The following is a 21,311-nucleotide window of genomic DNA, read 5'->3' as shown; positions in this document are numbered from 1 at the left end:
TTAAAATTTAATGAAACCATAGTTTTTTTATGCTTTTTAATATTTCTTGTAAGAGATGGCAATGATTCACTGGTGCCTGACTTGCTGCAGGACCAGTACAGGATCAGTACAGGACAAGTAGACTTAATACTATTCCTCTACAACTGGTTCACATGTTCTTCCATATATATATATATATATATATATATATATATATATATATATATATATATATATATATATATATATATATATATATATATATATATATATATATATATATATAATTTAACTCAATAGATATTTTACTCTTGATATAACACTCAAATCATTTAGTAGTAGTAGTAGTAGTAGTAGTAGTAGTAGTATCTTCATTATCATCGAAACTATTAAAACCGTTCTCGTCCACTTTTCCATTTGTTTTGAAACTATCTTTCTTGACCCTTAGAGTTACAACATTGCTAGTCATTCCTGCAGTGTTGTATTGTTTTGCTGTTTACTTTCGTACTCATATAAACGCTACACGACACGTCATGTTTCGAGTCATTATGAGAGAAATAAGAACCCTTCACACAATCCGTCAACCTCTCCATAAATCTTTCAACATCGTACTTACAATCGCTCACACTTAACACGGTGCAGGGTTCGTGCTATAAGACACGTCACGTTTCGAGGCATAATGAGACAACTCAGAACCTTTCACACAATCCGTCAACCTCTTCATAAATCTTTCAACATCACTCTCTCCATCGCGCCACACTCCACACGGTGCAAAGTCCCTTCTCTTCTCCTCCCGTCCCTGCCTCGTGAGCCAGTTCCCGCTATGCCTCTCACAAATCATAACGGTAATGACCCTAATAATGCAGCTATTTCTCGTAGCTCTTGCACGCCATAACAGTTTTGTATAGAAATAAAAGTAAGTAAAAGTCAGCACATAATGGAGCCAGCGTGAAACGGGTTATTCTTGCGGCGCCGTCCATCCATCACGCGTTATGGCCTTAACGACGCCGCCGCCTCGCCCCGCCCCGCCCCTAACGCCGGCCACACCGCTTTGTCTCGCTGGCCTGGGTCGGTACTCTCAGACGCCTCCGCCTCTCACATCAACTATTTACAAAGACCGAAAAGGAGACCAGTCAGGTTCTCATGAGTGTTTTCTTTGGTTCATGGTACAGAGGAAGGGTCAAACTACCACCAGGGTCATATAACCACCCCAGGAAATGCTCAGAACTCATCCAAAAGCCTTGTCAAATATGTGAGGTTAGGCGCCGTGAAATTTAAGTATATGACACCACCCTCACCACCGCCACCCTTGGTCAGTCACCACCACCTCCACCCTCACCAGCTTTGCCACCACCACCTCCACTACAGCCTCCATCATCCCCTGTCCTCACCACCTACCACCAGCTCCTGCATTACCACGCCCTTCACCTCCACGAAGACTAACCACCTACCCTCACCACCACTACGACTTTCCTTCACCACCACCACCATCACCAACACTACCACTGCCACTAACACCTCAATCACCACCTCCCTCACCACTATTACGCCCTTCACCTCCACCACCTCCACAAAAATCCAAAGCCTGACCATGATGGAAAATAGCTTGCTTTGGGTTTTGCTTAATAAGGCGCCATGTTGGACTATGGAAATGGTCGCTAAATAGGCAAGTCACGCATTAACCTCGCCAGCACCTTCCCCTGTTGAAAAAATCTATTGTAGTGCCCAGACATTTATATTTTCCATCAAGGGAGGCAGCTCAAGGGCGAAAAACAAACACAGGAACAAAAAGGGCCCCGCTAGACGCTGCGCCAACCAAAGGAAGCAGAACGAGAATCCAGATGAGAGGTCAATTTCGGGTGTGGAGGTGTCTTGATACTCTCCTCCTGAAAGCGTTTAAGTCGTAGGCAGGGGGATCATCATAGGCGTGACTTTATTAGAAGAGAGATCAATTTCGTATGGAGAGGTGTCTTGATGCTCTCCTCCTGAAAGCGTTTAAGTCGTAGGCAGGGGGAATATATTACATTCAGCATCATAGGCGTGACATCAGCTATACCAGACCCCCATCACCTGATCTGACCGCCCTGTACTGTCTCCCTTCTGAATGCTTAACGTGACAGGCCGGGCCGTCCGTCAGCTCTAATATTGCACCCGAGTCGGAGTAAAAAGCGAGGAACATCTGATACTGACGAGTGGTGTGAACACTGTGTTACACGCAAGGCCTCCAGAGTGGTGTTAGGAGGTGCCTTTCTGACTGGCCGGTGTTTTGTTGTATTGTTTGTTAGAGATGTGTGATAGTGATGGTAGTGATAAATGTAATGACGATAGTACGAATTTTACTACTACTATATTACTTGTTGTTGTTGTTGTTGTTGTTGTTGTTGTTGTTGTTGTTGTTGTTGTTGTTGTTGTTGTTGTTCTTTATTTTTTTGTATTAATATATTTGTGATTTTCCATAAGTATTTAAAAGACTACTACTACTACTACTACTACTACTACTACTACTACCACTACTACCACTACTACTACTACTACCACTACTACTACTACTACTACCTCTACTACTACTACTACTACTACTACTACTACTACTACTACTACTACTACTACCAGGGGGCGAGGGAGAAGAAGTGGTTTAGTTGGGGCGGTGTGAGGTATGGAATAATTCCATACCTCACACAACAATCCCATAATTATTATGGGATTGTAGTGGATATGAAGTGTACTATAAAAAAAAATATATATGTAGTGTTGATTGTCTAAATTGGAATGGAAGACTGTTGTGAGTGGGATATATTTCTCTCTCTCTCTCTCTCTCTCTCTCTCTCTCTCTCTCTCTCTCTCTCTCTCTCTCTCTCTCTCTCTCTCTCTCTCTCTCTCTCTCTCTCTCTCTCTCTCTCTCTCTCTCTCTCTCTCTCTCTCTCTCTACTACTACTACTACTACTACTACTACTACTACTACTACTACTACTACTACTACTACTACTACTACTACTACTACTACTACTACTACTACTACTATTTCTACTACTACTGCTACTACTACTACTACTACTACTACTGACTCCGATATTTCATTTTATATTTTTTAAGTCATTTACGCAGTGTAGCAAAGTAGGTTCAATCAAGTCTTTTACTTTCGCTCGTTCGCTCTCGCGCCGCGTTGTTTCGTTCAGTCCTTAATGGTATTCTGTTTCCCTGCACCCAAGACGTTCTTTTCGCGCGCTTTTCCCACCAACATCTTGTACATCATTGCATTTCGCTCCACCGCCACCCGCTGTCCTCTCCCTTCGTCTTATTACACGAGTTCTGTTTCCTGCGCCCAACGTTACCAGACTGTCGTACTTGGCGTATTGTTTTGGCCGACCTCTGACCAAAAGCTAGCGCACCCACAAAGATAACGCTATGCATTTATAATTGTTGTTAAAATCGGTAATTTTTGATGCTCTTTTTTTAGTATTTATGGGCCAGAAACCGGAAAATGCAATATTATGCGTACGATAATCTGGTAACGCTGCCTACGCCTCTTGTGCCTCACGTGTCTCATGAATCATTGGTCTGTGTTCTTAAACGTCTCGGCGCCTCAGTTCGCCTGTTTGTAAAGCCTTTCATAGAAGTTGCCGGTATTTTCATGGACTGTTTAGTGATCCCAGTGATAGTTTTACCCGACTAATGCACCTTGAACCGGAAAATCACATAAGAAAACCCGGTTGTTGGTATTAAGTGTTAAGTTTAAGGCGCGAACTGTTATTTCACTCGTCACAGGGCAGGTGTTACCGTGGCCTGCTTCACAAGTTGATTGTAGTAGGTGAGATAACACAATAGCCCTTTAAGTTAAGTGAGGTGTGGCCGAGCGGTAGCCGTTATAAGTTCACTTTAGTTCTCTCTCTCACAGGGACATTAAAAGCGTGTTTTTGAGTTTTAACTATATTAACAGTTTTACACAAAGTTTACAGTTTACGTGAGCGAGTCGCACGAAGACAAGAGCAAGCCACACCACAGAGCGCGGAGCGGCTGAGCACCGCTCCCCTGCCCGTCACCCGTCTGCTCTACTCTTCCCTGCGTTGCTCGCCCTTTTTATTGCATCTTTATTTCGTCCCGGAAGGGTGTGGCTTCGGTTGATGACTGCTGATGAAAGTCATCATTTGCTGATCCTTGCTGATCTAGCGTCAGCTCATCACAGTTCCCACGGCCAAAAGCACGACGCGTTGTTAAACATCCTGTGTTGCGACACCGACCGGGTGTCGCCACACATACAGTCATACATTCATATACACATGACGATATATATATATATATATATATATATATATACAGATATATATATATATATATATATATATATATATATATATATATATATATATATATATATTACATACCTCAATTCGCCTGTTTGAAAAGCCTCTCGTTTAAGTTACTGGTATTTTCATGGACTGTTGTGTGATCCCAGTGATAGTTTTACCCGACTTCTGCGTCTTGAACGGGAAAATTACCCAAGAAAACCCGGTTAATCTTCTCCGTGGCTCAGTTCACCTGCCTAAAATAGTTTTCGTAGAAGTTATTGGTATTTCCATGGACTGTTTTGTGATCCCAGTGATAGTTTTACATGACTTCTGCACCTTGAACGGGAAAATCGCCCATGAGAACCCGGTTAATCCTCTCAGTGCCTTGGGAAATAGTCGTTATGGGAGCCTGAGACGTTTAAGAATATGTTTAGTGATCCCAGTGATAGTTTTACACGACTTCTGAACCTTGAACGGGAAAATCGCAAATGAGAACCTGGTTAATTCTCTCCGTGGCCTTTAGAAATAGTCGTAATGGTAGCCCGAGACGTTTAAGAACACGGATCATTGTGTCACGGACGTTCCTCGGCGTATTCATCACCTCTCATCCGTCTCTTGCCTTCTCATCACACAACTCCTGGTTCCTCCGCGTCCAGTGCACCGCGTGGCTCTTGAATCATTGGTTGGTGTTGCTAGACGTTTTCAGGTCTCACATCAACTACTTCTGAAGGGCAAAAAGGATATCGGTTGGGTTCTAATGGGTGTTTTTTGAGGCTCAGAAGAAGAGGAAAGGTCAGACTACCACAAGGGCCATAGAACTACTCCTGTAAATGCTTAAAACTCCTACGAAACCCTTATCAGCTGTGTGAGCTTGGACACTTCCGCTTCTCACATCAACGACTTCCGAAGGCCAAAATGGAGATCAGTTGGGTCCTAATGAGTGTTTTTTGAGGCTCATGATACAGAAGAAAGGTCAAACTACCACCAAAACTACCTCTGAAAATGCCAAAAACTCCTATGAAAGCCTTGGAAGATAGTCGTAATGGGGGCCCGATACGTTGTTGTGTTCCTGGACCTTCTTTTTCTCCACCTCTCATCCCTCCCTTGTCTTCCCGAGCATGTCCCACACGTCTCATTCATATGGAAGAGAATCTGGTCTACAATAAGCTTTGGCATGTGAACTTGACCTCTCTTTTGGCTTCTCCTTCTTCACTCTATTACTGGAGCAACGCTTGGTGGACTTTTTTTTAGTTTGTTATGCCCTCCAGCTGTTTCCGTTGATCTAAAAAAGGTTCGTTGAGACACGTTACTACTGTCTGGGTTATTAATATTGGTAATAAAGATATCCGCAGCCCTTGCTCTGATGTTTCCAAGTGATACAGTGATGCCAACGGCCTTCCTCTGTCTGTATTTCCTCCTGCCTAAGACTTAAACGCTTCCTAGTTAGTAATAAAGACATCTTCAGCAATTTTTCTGATGTGTCCATGTGGTACAGTGATGCCAAAAGTCTTCCTCTGTCTGTATTTACTCCTGCCTACGACTTAAACGCTTTCCAGAGATTTGTAATAAAGACATCTTCAGCCTATGTTTCGATGTTTCCAGTGATATAGTGATGTGAACAGGCTTACTTTGTCTGTATTTCCTCCTGCCTACGACTTAAACGCTTCCTAGAGATTAGTAATAGACATCTTCAGCTCTTTTTGTGATGTCTCCATGTGATACAATTATGCCAACAGCCTTCCTTTGTCTGTATTTCCTCCTGCCTACGACTTAAACGCTTCCTAGAGATTAGTAATAGACATCTTCAGCTCTTTTTATGATGTCTCCATGTGATACAATTATGCCAACGGCCTTCCTTTGTCTGTATATCCCCTGCCTACGACTTAAACGCTTTCAGGAGGGGAGTTCAAGGCAGTTTTCCATCTGAGTTAACCCTCTTTCGGCTACTTTTATGAACTATTCGTAGGAGCAGCGCCAGAGGTCTTTTTTGATTCCTCTTTCTCATTCCTTTGAGCTGCCTCCTTTCCCATAAAATAACCACTCCTCTTCTTCAGCGCCTGTGTTTATTCTGATTATGGGATTTATAAATACTTTGATTATATAGAGAGTTCCGTCATTATATATTGCAATGCTACATATAAAATAATTCTACTCCACGTTAATCTGAATCCCTTAGCCCTATTTGCATTCTGATTATGGGATTTATAGATTCTTTGATCATTTATAGAGCTCCGTCATTTATATCTGAAGGCTACATATAATGGAATTCTTCTCCACTTTAACATGAATACCTTTTTGCATTCTGGTTTCACCATTGATACATACTTTGGTTATATATGGTTTCGTCATCATATATTTAAATGTTATATTGTTCATTGTAACCTGATTAACTTCTTTTGCATTATGATTATGGCATTTATAACTACTTTGATTATAAACAGTTTCGTCATTATATATATGAATCTCATACATAAATTAAGTCTTCATTTTAACCTGAATACCCTTTTTTTTTTTTTTTTTTTGCTTTTTTTTTTTCCTTCTTCCGCTTGAGGCTGTGCGAGAGTGTAGGATCTCAAATTCCTATTTCTTCTCATTCATTTTCTTCTATATTTCCTTTCCTTTCTCCCTTTCCCTGTCTCCTCTCCATATCCTTTCCTTTCTCCCTTCTTCTTATCCCCTTCCTTTGCTTTTCTCTTTCTTTCTCCTCTCATTCCTTTCCTTATTTATTCTTAGTTTACGTACTGAATCCTTAACATTAACCTGTATACTGTTTTTGCGTATAGTATCGGTAAGAATAAATTATCGTTGACATTACAGTTACGAGGAGTTTGAAAAGTGTAGAATTAATAATGATGATAAAAAGGACAGCATTTTTTTTTTCTTCATCAAATTGGATTGTTTCTTGTTTCTCATGAGTGGTTTTGAGAGTCGTGGTGCAGAAGCCTTGTCAAACTATCACGAGTCTCATATAACTACCAATTGAAATGCTAACACAGCCTCTACGAAAGCCAAATGAAATGTGTGTGTGTGTGTGTGTGTGTGTGTGTGTGTGTGTGTGTGTGTGTGTGTGTGTGTGTGTGTGTGTGTGTGTGTGTTCATAGCGCTTGGCAACACATATAACTTCCTTGGCGAAAATATTTAAATCCGAAGCATTTCCTCGTATCTTTATAATTGTTTCCAGATCTGCACACACACACACACACACACACACACACACACACGAAAACCTTCTACTACGAATACAAATTTAAAACGCCATGAAATAATCAGACTGAAATTATTTGCTGGTGTTGCCTGGTAAAAGTAATACTGAGCTGATTATGTGATTATATTGGAGGCGTCGAACGTTGATGCATTTTACGCGAGCTCGAAAAATCGTTGAATTTGTCGTAATGGATGTCGGAACCGATGAAAAATACGGACACGAAAAAGAGATAGTTGTTATAATCGTTGAATTTGTCGTAATGGATGTCGGAAGCAATGAAAAATACGGACACGAAAAAGAGATAGTTGTTATAATCGTTGAATTTGTCGTAATGGATGTCGGAAGCGATGAAAAATACGGACACCAAAAAGAGAGTTTTTATAATCGTTGAATTTGTCGTAGTGGATGTCGGAAACGATGAAAAATACGGACACAAGAAGAGACAGTTGTTATAGTCGTAGAATTTGTCGTAAGGGTGTCAGAACCGTTGAAAAATACGGACACGAAATAAAAATAGTTCTTAAAATTGTTCAGTCTTCCCAATGGGTGTCAAAATGGTAAGAAAAAAATAAGGCCACTGTAGGGGCCAGTAGGAGCACAACAAACACTTTTCTCTGCAGTGCAGTTTATTTGCAGTGCAATTAAATTGAGTAACAGCAATAAGTAACAAGGGCTGCGCCAGTCGTCAGTAGCCAGTGGTCCGCTTCCCCTGATTCGCCGCCGCCGTCGTAGGCCTTCCCAACAGCGGGCACTCCGGACTCCGGCACACAGCCGACGGTGCCTCGCACAGAACCTCGCCCCGGGCGGTATGAAGGCCTTCTTTGCGGGGCCTCCTTCTGGTGTGCTTGCTGGCGGCCAACTGCCCCTCTCATAATCGGGAACAGCTTCTTCACCTCGCTTCATTCCTCAGGCCTTTCCGTTGCTAACACAGCGCGCATGCCTCACATCATCTGAACCACCTCCTCAGCCCGAGTCCGAATCTCACATCACTTAAATGAGAAGAGGCTATTAATTACACAAACGAGCAATTCTCTCTCCCTCTCTCTCTCTCTCCCTCTCTCTCTCTCTTTTTAATCACCCAACAATCCATTCTCACTTCCACACACATACACTCCCCCCTGATATATCAATCACATACTAAACACTGTCGCCGTCTTGCTATCCTGGTCGAACGTCTTAATGGTTGTTCTGCCTCCCCTTCCTCGATAACCCTCCGTTGACCCACGTCGGCATCATCTTGAACAGGGAAGGCCATTATCAATTCATCGTCACTACTTTCAGAGGCGATAATATCTTGCTCTTGTCGTTGACGGCTCGAACTACGCTTCCGGAGATCCTTGACATGCCGCGGAATTTGATCCACCTCCGCAACTTGATCAGAAACAATACTGGTCACCGTGCCCTCCTTATATCGGTCGTCGCAGCGTCCTCTTGGCGGCTTCACCCATACATTATCTCCCATTTGGTAAGGATTGTGTTGTACCCTGACATTTCTTTCTATTTCAGCCTCTCCTCGCACTCTCATGGCGTAATTGTAGATTACATTTCCTGGAGCGGAAGACTGCGTACAATCATCAGAAGGCGTGATGTTGTATAGATACACTGCCTCTGCTATCGAACAGCCTTTCCTTGCCGCAATCACCTTCACAGTACGGTGGCAGCGTTCCACTATACCATTACCAGATGGGGCATAGGCTCCCCTATAGTGGACACGCACATTCCACCGCAAGGCGAACTGAGAAAACAGCTTACTGCGAAAAGCTGTGTCGTTATCCGTCAGTAGCTCCTGCGGCGCCCCACGTTCAAAGAACACCGCTTCCAGGTGCTTAATGACGCAATCACTTGTCTGAAGCTGAAGCAGGCGCCAAATGGTGAAGCGTGATGGTCCACAGTCTATCAGTGAGAGATAAGACTGTCCTCTGCAGTGCGTGATGTCCATCCCGACTCTTTGCCAAATGCCAGTCACAGACAAGTCACCAGTATGCCACTTCGCAGGCGCCGGGTCGATAGATAGGCATTCCTGACAGGTGGTAGTAATTGAGCGCACCTGTCCCTGGTTACTGCCGGGTTGACCCTCCTCGCGAAGTAAAGAGTCCGTCTCACACCAGGATGACCTCGAGAATGGTGAACGTCTGCCACTAACTGATCAATAGCAGGGTCTGCAGCAATGGCACAAACTGACGGTGACAGATCGACTGTTGATGATGCTTTCAGCCATCGCTGGGGCACACGTGTGAGGGAGTCTGCTTTGTTCTCCGCGGACGATATTCGCGTGATGGAAAGCGATAGACCGCACTCCTTGACCAGGGACACAATGATGCCAAGGCGTCTACGTATCAACATTTCGCTAGCCGCTTTCGTTTTCAGCCTTGCACGACCAGTGAGGGCATCCTCTACCCACCGACACACAGTGGTAGAGTCACTCATTAATTCCACAGTTTTCATCTGCCAAGCTAGTGCAAGGTTGAGTCCCTTGATGACTGAATCGAGTTCTGCCATATTTATATGATCCGTGCCTTCAGGGCGAAGCCAGCTAGCGTCTTCGATGATGCACCCGTCCACCTCAACCGCTGCGCCTAGAGCCAGGGAACTTGCATCCACCCACACTCTTGCAGTGTCTCCTTTAACATCCCACCTGCCTCGAGCTGGGTCGTCCTTCTTTACCCTAGTCAAGATCTCTGTTAGCAGCATCCGTGGTTCCTCACCAACAACGGCATCATCCCATCCTCGCGTTGAAAGATTAACCCTTCTCTTCACATAGGCAGATGCCACTCTCAACCATCCGCACACTGGAAAGTGACCAACCAATTTTCCACAATAGGAAAACACACTTCTTCGAGTGAGCTGTTCAGGTAATTCGCTTATCCTGCCATCACGACCCCAAGCCAGTGAGTGATGCTCCCCCCAAACCTTCAAGCCCAACACTCTTGCTCCTTTAGCCACACGCTCGGGGGTTTTGGCAGCCAGTCCATATTGTTCAAGACGTTCTAAAACACGGTTGGCAGCAACGATGTCTTCGTTTACTATGATGTCGTCAATGTAGGCCGACGTTCCCCGCCTCACATCAGGATCTTGTGATAACACGCTGTTGAGCACTGCTTTCATCACTAATGGAGCAACATTCAGGCCGAATCCCAGACGAGTAAGGCAATACCTGCGGCCTTTATACATCACAGTCTGATATGGCCAGAGAGATTCGTGAATGTGTATTTGTAGGTAGGCCTTCTTTAGATCTACAATAGACACGTTTGTTCCTTTCCTTCGCCATTCCCGCATTTTGTCTGCACAGACATCCGCATCCGCTGTAAAGGTGTCTATGTAGGAATTCAGCTCCCTGAAATCGAGTACGGGCCTCACCTTCCCTTTGTTGTGTTGTATAACAACCATCAAAGGGATGAGTCCCTTTGCTGGACCGTGTTTTCTTTCGTCGAATGGCACCATCCATTTGTCTTCTATCCACTTATCGATTTCTTCTTCATACTGTGCTCTCACTCCGCGGGGGACTCCGTATGCCTCCATCTGGTTTTTCAGAAGGCCTGGCTCTTTACCGTTTGACCACTTCCATGCCGCTGTCCAGGAGCGACTTGCTGTGTCGTAAGATGCAGTGAAGTCTCGTTCCTCTATCACTTTACCAACCGCTGCGGCACACACATTTGTATTTGCTGTCCCAAACCGCACTTCACGTCCATTGATGAAAACACCACCGAGTGCAGTAATGCCGTTCATTCCTAGTATAAACGTGAATCCTAGTGGTTTGACACTAACAACAATCACTTCAACCTCGGCAACAGCACCGTTATCCAATTGGATTCTTACAACACCTGTGCCCTCACACTGCTGCTCCTTCCCACTAATATTCAGGATGGACACTGCCTCTTTCTTCCAATTCTTACAGCAGGAGACATGAGCCACGCATCGAGAGCAGCCAGTATCAACCAATACGCTGTGCTTGTCCCCGTTCAATGTCACTACTGTAGTTGGTAGCGCCTCTTTCACTAATCTTTCTGAGGAGAGACTGGCGCTGACGCCTCCCCTCCACTCGCGTTTCCCGAGCACGCTGATGAAACATGGCCCCGAACACCACAACGATAGCACCGCACACGGCGTCTCTGAGAAAGTCCTCTGTTGGTGCCTGCTTCCCCACGACGAGCCAAGCAGTTCCTGGCAAAGTGGTTCACGCCGTCGCAGATGTAACATCGTTGATTGGAGGCGCTGATCTGTTTACCGTCTCCTTGGGCGGCAAGACATGCTTCCTGAATACCAGAAGTCCCATCATCTCGTATGACAGCCCTCGCTCGAGTTAGGAGCTGTCCAATGTCCAGTGCCTCCATTCGTGATCCAGCTCTAAGTAACTGCCGAACACTCTCTGGAAGGCCAGAAACAAATGCACAAGCCAGGCCCTTCTCAGACATCCCGCCAAACAGAGAAGACAGGCGCCGCAGCTCAGCTAGAAAGACGTCAGGACTTTCACCTGGTGTCAATTTTCGGCTGACGAACTGTTCATAGGCTGCATAGGGGTCCGCGGCAAATGCGGCCAGAAGTGCTTCCTTTATCTTCTCTTTCTTCTTCTTTTCCTCTTCTCCTAATTGAAGATAAACAGCAAATGCACCCCCAGAAAGGCGAAGAGGGATCACACTGGCCACATCATCAATTTTCCGTAACTTGCAGACGAGTTATAGTTTTTCTATCCATTCCACCACAGACGCAGTGCCACTGCCGTCATACTGTGGTATCAATTTCAGGTCGAGGGAGTGCTCAGACATAATGCCTAGATAGCTTGTAGGGGCCAGTAGGAGCACAACAAACACTTTTCTCTGCAGTGCAGTTTATTTGCAGTGCAATTAAATTGAGTAACAGCAATAAGTAACAAGGGCTGCGCCAGTCGTCAGTAGCCAGTGGTCCGCTTCCCCTGATTCGCCGCCGCCGTCGTAGGCCTTCCCAACAGCGGGCACTCCGGACTCCGGCACACAGCCGACGGTGCCTCGCACAGAACCTCGCCCCGGGCGGTATGAAGGCCTTCTTTGCGGGGCCTCCTTCTGGTGTGCTTGCTGGCGGCCAACTGCCCCTCTCATAATCGGGAACAGCTTCTTCACCTCGCTTCATTCCTCAGGCCTTTCCGTTGCTAACACAGCGCGCATGCCTCACATCATCTGAACCACCTCCTCAGCCCGAGTCCGAATCTCACATCACTTAAATGAGAAGAGGCTATTAATTACACAAACGAGCAATTCTCTCTCCCTCTCTCTCTCTCTTTTTAATCACCCAACAATCCATTCTCACTTCCACACACATACAGCCACTAAGAAAAAAATAGTTCATAAAATTGTTAAAGTTTCGCCAATGGGTGTCAGAAGCGTTGAAAAATACGAGCACTAAATAGGAAAAATAGTTGATAAAGTCGTTCAAATGGATGTCAGATTGATAAAAAAATTGCAGACATTGAAAAAGTAAAGTTAAAAAAGGAGACATTCGAGAAGATGTAGTTGAAAGAAGCAGACATTTATTATCGTTGTAGTTCAGACATTGTTATTATTGTAGTGTTCTCAATAATATATAGTTAAAAAAAAGACATTCGAAAAAAATAGTATTAATAAGAGATCAGACATTCGACAATATTGAGTTGATAAAAGCAGACATTCGAGAAAAAAAGTTAAGAAAATGCAGGAGGAGGAGGAGGAGGAGGAGGAGGAGGAGGAGAGGAACAAGAAGATCAAGAACAAGAAAAAAGAAAAAAAAAGAGGAAAGATGAAGGAAAAACAAAAGAGTAATAACACAAAAAAAATGAAACAAAAAATATTAAGAAAGATAAAGTGAATTAACTCAAGAACAAGAACAACAAGAACAAAAACAAAGAGGAGATGAAGGACTTATAACGAAAATGTATAGTTCCCTCTGTTGGTCCGTCATGTTCATGGGTGTGAATAAACCTGTCGGATTACTGAACATTATTACCTGCGGACCATTATATATTTTCTTTAGTGATTGAGACTCCTGATCATGTTTTCCTTTTTTTTACATTCGAAAATAAAATAAAAGCTAAAATTCAGCACTTGGAAAAAATATATGCCAGTAAAAATAGATCATCATTGACATAAGAGTTGAGAGTTTTATTAGTGCAAAATCGAGAAAAGCAAACATTTGGAAAGGAGGAGGAGGAGGAGGAGGAGGAGGATGAAGAAGAGAAAGGGTAGGAAAGAAAAAAGAGAGGAGTGAAAGAGGGAGATGAAATAAGGGAGAAACACAAGGAATAAGAAGAAGAATCAGAAGAGTAAGAAGAAGAAAAAGAACAGCAACAAGAAAACCAAGCACAAAAACAAAAAGAAGAGATAGAAGAGGAAAAGAAAGAGGAGGAAGAGGAAGGGGAAGAAAGTAAACAAAGAGAACGCAGATTAAAGAAAAGACTTATGTATGTACAGTAATGAACAAATATATACAGGTCTGAAACGAGTCTGATACGAGGGTGTCTCCTGAACTATTGGAGGAAGGGGAAACTATATTAACAGGGCAAGGAAAGGAAAGAACAGGACAGGAAAAAAATAGTAACAGTTAAACTAGATGATCATTGATGGGACACTTTGGCGAATTTTAGAAACGTAGAAATAATAATGACGATAAAAATGAGAACAGTTTTTTTCTTCAATTTTTTGTCTCGTAATGTTCTCGTCTTCCTTTTTCTATTTTTTCTTCTCTTTTCTCTATTTGTTTATTTATTTGTATTGCATTTTCTATTCTTCTTTGTTTAATTTTATTTTCCTTTCTTCCTTTCTTCTTTATTTTATCTCTTTCATCTTCCTTATAATAAAAAAGAACGGTTCTATTCCTTTTTCTTTTTCTTCTTCTTCCTTTTCTTCTTTTTCTATTTCTTCTTCTTCTTCTTCTTCTTCTTCTTCTTCTTCTTCTTTTTCTTCTTCTTCCTCTACGTTTTCCCAGTTTTAGTTTCTCATATTCCTTTAGATATTGTAGTGTTCTCATCATTCTTTTAACTCTTTATCTACAAGGAAGAGAGAGAGAGAGAGAGAGAGAGAGAGAGAGTCCTGTCCTTTCCTTTAATTGCTCTGTTTCAATACTTTCCCCTTCCACAATAGTTCATGAGACACCCTCGTATCAGACTCGTTTCAGACCTGTATATATTTGTTTATTCCTGTACATACATAATTCTTTTCTTTTATCTGCCTCCTCTTTGTTTATCTTCCTCCCCTTCCTCTTCCTCCTCTTCCTTTTCCTCTTCTATCTCATCTTGTTTTTGTTTTGCTTTGGTCTTCTTTTTCTTCTTTTTCTTCTTCTGTCTCTTCTGATTCTTATTATTATTAACCGTGTAGCAGCGACGGGCCAAATTTGTGGCTTTACCGTGTACCAGCGATGGGCCAAATTTGTGGCTTTACCGTGTAGCAGCGACGGGCCAAATTTGCGGCTTTACCGTGTACCAGGGATGGGCCAAATTTGTGGCTTTACCGTGTACCAGCGATGGGCCAAATTTGTGGCTTTACGGTGTAGCAGCGACGGGCCAAATTTGTGGTTTTACCGTGTACCAGCGATGGGCCAAATTTCTGCCATAATATAAACCTCCCAAAATAGATGATGCATAAACTGATCACACATGCGTTGATATATATTATGAAATGGTTTGTGTGAGTGATGATTCTTTCTCATTATTTTACTTAGAGGGACCTTTAACCTAACCTAACCTAAACTAACCTAACCTAAGGAACATGACCCCCGCAGCTACCGGGTTAACTATGTTCCTCCCTTATTTCATCTCCCTCTTCCACCACTCTGTTTCTTTCCTCCCTCCCCTTTCTCTTCTTCCTCCTCTTCCTCCTCCTCCTCCTCTTCCTCTTGTTCTCGCTGTTGTTCTTGTTTGTGTGTTTTTGTTGCCTTCTTCTTCTTACTCTTCTTATTATTATTCTCTCTCTCTCTCTCTCTCTCTCTCTCTCTCTCTCTCTCTCTCTCTCTCTCTCTCTCTCTCTCTCTCTCTCTCTCTCTCTCTCTCTCTCTCTCTCTCTCTCTCTCCTTCCGTTCTCCATTTTTTGCTGCATTTGCTCCTGTTTTTCCTCCTCCTCCTCCTCCTCCTCCTCCTCCTCCTCCTCCTCCTCCTCCTCCTCCTCTTCTTCTTCTTTTTCTCCTCCTCCTCCTCTTCCCCCGCCATCTCCACTTTTCTTTTTTCCTTCCATCATCGTCTTTTTTTTTTTCCTCTTCTGCTTTTCCTCCTCCTCCTCCTCCTCCTCCTCCTCCTGCCATATCCTTCCTTTCTTCCTTCCTTCCATCCTCCGTTTCGTTCTTCCTCCTCTCCTTTTCTCCTTTTCTTCCTCCTTTTCCTCCTTCTATTGTATCCACTTCCCTTCTTTCCTTCCATCCTCTTTTTCCTCCTCTTCTACCCCTACCACAACCCTCCCTCTCCTTCTTCCTCCTTCTCCCTCCATCTCCACTTTCCTTCCTTCCTTCCCTCCACCCTTCTCTTTTTCCTTCCCTCCTCTCTTCCTACTTCTCCTCCCTCTCCTTCTCCTCAACTTTCTCTCCTTCCTTCCACTCTTCTTTTTTTCCTTCCCTCCTCTCTCCCTACTACCCCTTCCTCTTCTCCTCTACTTCCTTTCCTTTCTTCCCTTCAGACTCGTTTCCCTCCCCCTCTTCCCTCTCCTTCTCCTCCACTTTCTTTCCTTCCTTTCCTCCACCCTCTCTCCCCTCCTCCTCTTCTCTTTCTCTCTCCTTCAACACTTCCTCTTTGCAACAGAGACGCTGGAAATAAGGAGCGGACAAATACTGCAAGAACTCTCGCGCTCTGTGACAAGCGAAATACTGTTCCCGTGTAAGAGCGGAACGTTATAGCTCGACACAAGGAGCTGAGGGTAAGGACACGAGAGTTAATTAGTGACAAAGGACTCGTTTCATATTTAATAGCGGCCAAGATTTGCTGTGTTTGTCTTGCCCGGGGTGTTAAGATGTGCAAGGGGTCGTGTGTTGCATGGCATATTTATGTTCTTGGCTGGTTATTTTTTTATGTGGTGGAAATAAATTAACTTATAGTTTTGATATGTGAAAGGAGTCGAGTGTTGGAGGCTGTATATTTGTTCCTTAGGGTTTCTTTTTGGGACTTTAGCAGAAATAGATTTACATGTATACCATATATTTTTTTTTATTTGCAAAAAATCTGAGGTTTTGAATACATAATGGAACATTATATAGTTGTTTTATTAATGTTTTCTTCCAGTGGTAAAGAAATGCTTGTTCTATGCGTACAGGAATATAATACAGACCTTTGTTTTCATATTTAATAGCGGTCGAGATTTACTGTTTGCCTTGCGTGAGGTTTTGTGATGTGAAAGGAGTCGTGGGTTGGATGTTATATGTCTGTTCTTTGGGGTTTCTTTTCGTGTGAATGGAAAATATATGAACATTTTATATCTACACGAGTTTCTTTTTATTTTTCAAAGGATGTTGGGGGTTTAAGTACATATAGAAACATGCTATAGATATTTTTTTTTCGTTTCTTCTTCCAGTGGTAAAGAAATACTAGTTTTATGCATACAGGAATATAATAGAGATATTTGCTTTCGTATTTAATAGCGGCAAAGATTTGCTGTTTGTCTCGTGTTTGATGGAATAAGTTCGTTCTTTGGGTGTTTCTTTTCGTGTGAGGTGGAAGTAGATTTTCATGTATATATTTTTTTCTTGCGAATGATCTTGAAGGCTTGGATGCATAGACAAACATGATATTGATTTTATTTCGTCCTTTCCTCTATTCGAAAAGGAATAGTTTTATGCACACAGAATCATGATGCATATCTTTTTTTTCGTTTTATTTATTCGGCAAGGTTTTCTTTCATTCATTACATTTGTTTTATGCACACAGAATCATGATGCATAGCTTTTTTTTCGTTTTATTTATTCGGCAAGGTTTTCTTTCATTCATTACAGTTGTTTTATGCACACAGAATCATGATGCATATATTTTTTCGTCTTATTTCTTCGGCAAGTTTTTTTTTCATTCATTACAGTTGTGAGGCAATTGTTTAACACGGTTTGCTTTCCCTTGCTCTTGTTAATGCTTATTTAGATACTTTTCCTCTCTTCTAGTGGTGGAAAGGATATAGAAAGAATAGGAAGGAATAGGCATACAGAAATATACTATTGTTTTTTCATCTTCATTATAGTAGTGAAGGAATTATTTAACTCGTCTTGACTTGCTCTTGTTAATGCTTATTTAGATACTTTTCCTCTCTCTTCTAGTGGTAGAAAGGATATAGAAAGAATAAGAAGGAATAGGCATACAGAAATATACTATTGTTTTTTCATCTTCATTATAGTAGTGAAGGAATTATTTAACTCGTTTTGATTTGCTCTTGTTAATGCTTATTTAGATACTTTTTCCTCTCTCTTCCTCCACCCCTCTTCGCCCCCCCCCCCCCCCCACACACACACAAAAGCTGAACCATATAATGTGAAAAAAAAAAATTCCATATAATCCTGTTAAACTCTACGGAACATACCACCTTATTTCACCTACCCCCAAAAATCGGGGAAAAAAATCATTGAATTCCAGTTATATACACATAGAAACATACTATAGTTATTGTTTCGTCTTGCAGCTGCACAGGAATAGTTTTACACACATATAATTGCATGTGCGAACGTTTTTTTAGGTATATTTTCGTCTTTCTTCCAACACATTTATTTTTTCTTTTATTAAAGAAGCTTTAGCTACTTTTCCGTCTTTGTTTAATGGCAGAGACTTTTTTATCACATTTTTCCTTTATTTCCTTATCTTAATTGTTCTTGGGGGGCGGGATGCATATTGCAACGGTATTTTAGATATATTTTCGTCTTCCTTCTAACAGTTTCATATTTTATTTGTTAACGATCCTGTATATACATTTCCGTCTTTCTTTTAGTAGCAGAGAACTTATTTTACACATTTATTTTCTTATCTTAATGATTCTTTGAGGCGTAAGATGCATAAAGGAACGGTTTTTAATATGTTTTCGTCTTTCTTATAACCTATTCGCATTTTCTTTTGTCAACGATCCTGTATATACATTTCCTTCTTTCTTTTAGTAACAGATAACTAGTTTTGCACATTTATTTTCCTGTCTTAATGGTTCTTGGGGGCGTAAGGTGCATATAGGAACGTTTTTTTTATATATATATTTTCGTCTTTCTTATAAGAGTTTCATATTTTCTTTTGTTAACGATCCTGTAGATACATTTCCTTCTTTCTTTTAGTAGCAGAGAACTAGTTTAACATTCCTTAACTTCTTCTTCTTCTTCTTCTTCTTCTTCTTCGTCTTTTCCTTCCTCCTCTTTTTCTACTTTTTTCTCCATCTTCCTCTACGCTTTCCCGGTTTTAGTTTCTCATCTTCCTCTTAACATTGTAGTGTTCTAATCTTTCTCTTAACTTTCTTACAACACATTCGTAGTTTCTTTTGTCAACGATCCTTTATCAACATTTCCGTCTTTCTTTTAGTGGTGCAGAAGTTGTTTTACCATATCAAATTTCTTACGCTACTTCTTCTTCAGATACTTTTTCGTCTTCCTTCTAGCACATTTGTTTCATTTTCTTTACCTTACGATCCTATATCTACATTTCATTCCTTATTTTAGTGGCAGAGAACTAGTTTTACACTCACGCTTTCTTGTGCTATCGGTTCTTCGAGGTGTAAGGTGCATATAGGAAGGGAACATGCAGGAAGGAAAGAGAGAGAAGAGAGGGCTGGGAAGTGCGCCAACGGGACATTCTGGACACTTTACACGGATAATACTTGGCCCTCGTAGCATCAGGGGGCAGTAGCAGGGCAGACATACCTCTCAGACGTCACGGCGATATAGAAAACGGGTGAATGGTGGCCGCTGCGAGGGCTGTTTGCAGTGAAATAACAAGTTTATTCAGTGGCGGGTGCAGGAGACGGCGGGAGAGGACGAAGGCGTCTTTGTGCCCGCCAGGTTTTGTGATGAACAGTGTCTCTTCAGGGCTGGGAAAAAGCGGTACAGCGGCGCCCAACACGACCTGACTATGTGGATATTACGTGTGTGTAAGGAGGGAGGGAGGGAAGGAAGGGAAGGAGGAAGAAAGGAAGGAGGAAGGAAGGAGAGGGAAAGGAAGGAGGAAGAGAGAGAGAGAGAGAGAGAGAGAGAGAGAGAGAGAGAGAGAGAGAGAGAGAGAGAGAGAGAGAGAGAGAGAGAGAGATTTACATAGATTTACATAGAAAATCATACAACACAGACCCCATGGTCCAGACTAGGTGGTCTGTCCTTAAACCTAAGTGATTTTACATTAATCAGATGGCTCCAAAACGTTGCTTTTCTACTCTAGTTAATATTAAGTTCAAGGAAGTGACGGTCGAGCTTGTTTTTAAAGGAGTCAATCGTGTTACACTGGACCACTGATGGTGGAAGTTTATTCCATTCTCGCACTACAACGTTGGTGAAGAAAAATTTGGTGCAGTCTGAATTTACTTGTCTACATTTGAGTTTTGTGCCATTGTTCCTCGTTCGAAAAGTGTCATCGATCATAAACAATTTCGTTCTGTCTACATTCGTGAAACCATTAAGTATTTTAAAACATTCGATCAGTTTTCCTCGGAGGCGACGTTTCTCAAGAGAGAACACGTTAAGGGTGGAAAGCCTTTCTTTGTAGGATTTGTTGCGCAAGGAAGGGATAATTTTTGTTGCTCGACGCTGAACACCTTCTAGTTTAGCAATATCCTTTGCATGGTGGGGAGACCAAAACTGTACCGCATATTCCAAGTGGGGTCTGACTAAACTATTTTAGAGCGGAAGTATTACATCTTTATTCTTGAATAAAAAGTTTCTTTTAATGAAGCCCAACATTCTGTTCGCTTTATTTGCTGCATCGATGAGAGAGAGAGAGAGAGAGAGAGAGAGAGAGAGAGAGACACATACATACATACATACATACATACATACAGACAGACAGACAGACAGACAGACAGATAGATATACACACACACAGACAGACAGCGAACAGATCGATAGATAAGCCCGTACAAACAATAGGGTAAAACACACACACACACACACACACAAACACACACACACACACACAGATACACACACACACACAACCTCCTCCACCTCCCCCCACACAAAAAAGCTGAACCAAAATTAATAATGTAACAAAAAGTCATAAAATCTACTAAGGAACTCTACGGAAATTTCCCTCTAATTTAACTTACCCCAAAAAAATCGATAAGAAAGAAAAAAATCAAATTCCAGAAAAAGAATATATAAAAGAAGAAAATGTTAAGGCGAGCAGCAATGAACATCGCCCTTGAAAGTTAAATAAATTCTTGCGGAGAGATTATTGCATTAGTTAAGTCGCAGGTTCGATGGAAGACAAGTTTTGAAAGGCAGGCGTGAAAGGCAGGCAGGGAGCGGCCGAGCAGTGAGCGAGGAGTGAATGCTGAGAGGCGGCGACGAGTCCTGTGAGCGAGTCTTGGGTGGAAGGAAGTCTTGGAATGGCTGTAGAACTAGTCTGGAAAATGTGGGTGTTCTCTCTCTCTCTCTCTCTCTCTCTCTCTCTCTCTCTCTCTCTCTCTCTCTCTCTCTCTCTTAGTCTTCGTCATACTCTATCTCTTTCTATCTTTATCTATCTGTCTAACCATCTATCTATTTATATCTACATATCTAGCTAGATATTTCGTTGTTATATATAATGGCCGTGGCTGAGTGGTTAGCGTGCCGGCGTCACGGCCAGGAGGACTCAGGTTTGAGACATGCCCGCCGCCACAGCCCGGATTATTCAGACACCTCCGAGTGGCGTGAGGCTATCCATATGCTGCCCTGAAGACCACCTGCCAACCCGAACTTTAGATTTTCTCTCTAAAGAG

The sequence above is a fragment of the Eriocheir sinensis genome, unplaced genomic scaffold, assembly GCF_024679095.1.
Source record: "Eriocheir sinensis breed Jianghai 21 unplaced genomic scaffold, ASM2467909v1 Scaffold738, whole genome shotgun sequence".
Lineage (NCBI taxonomy): Eukaryota > Metazoa > Arthropoda > Malacostraca > Decapoda > Varunidae > Eriocheir > Eriocheir sinensis.
This window is presented reverse-complemented; position numbering follows the sequence as displayed.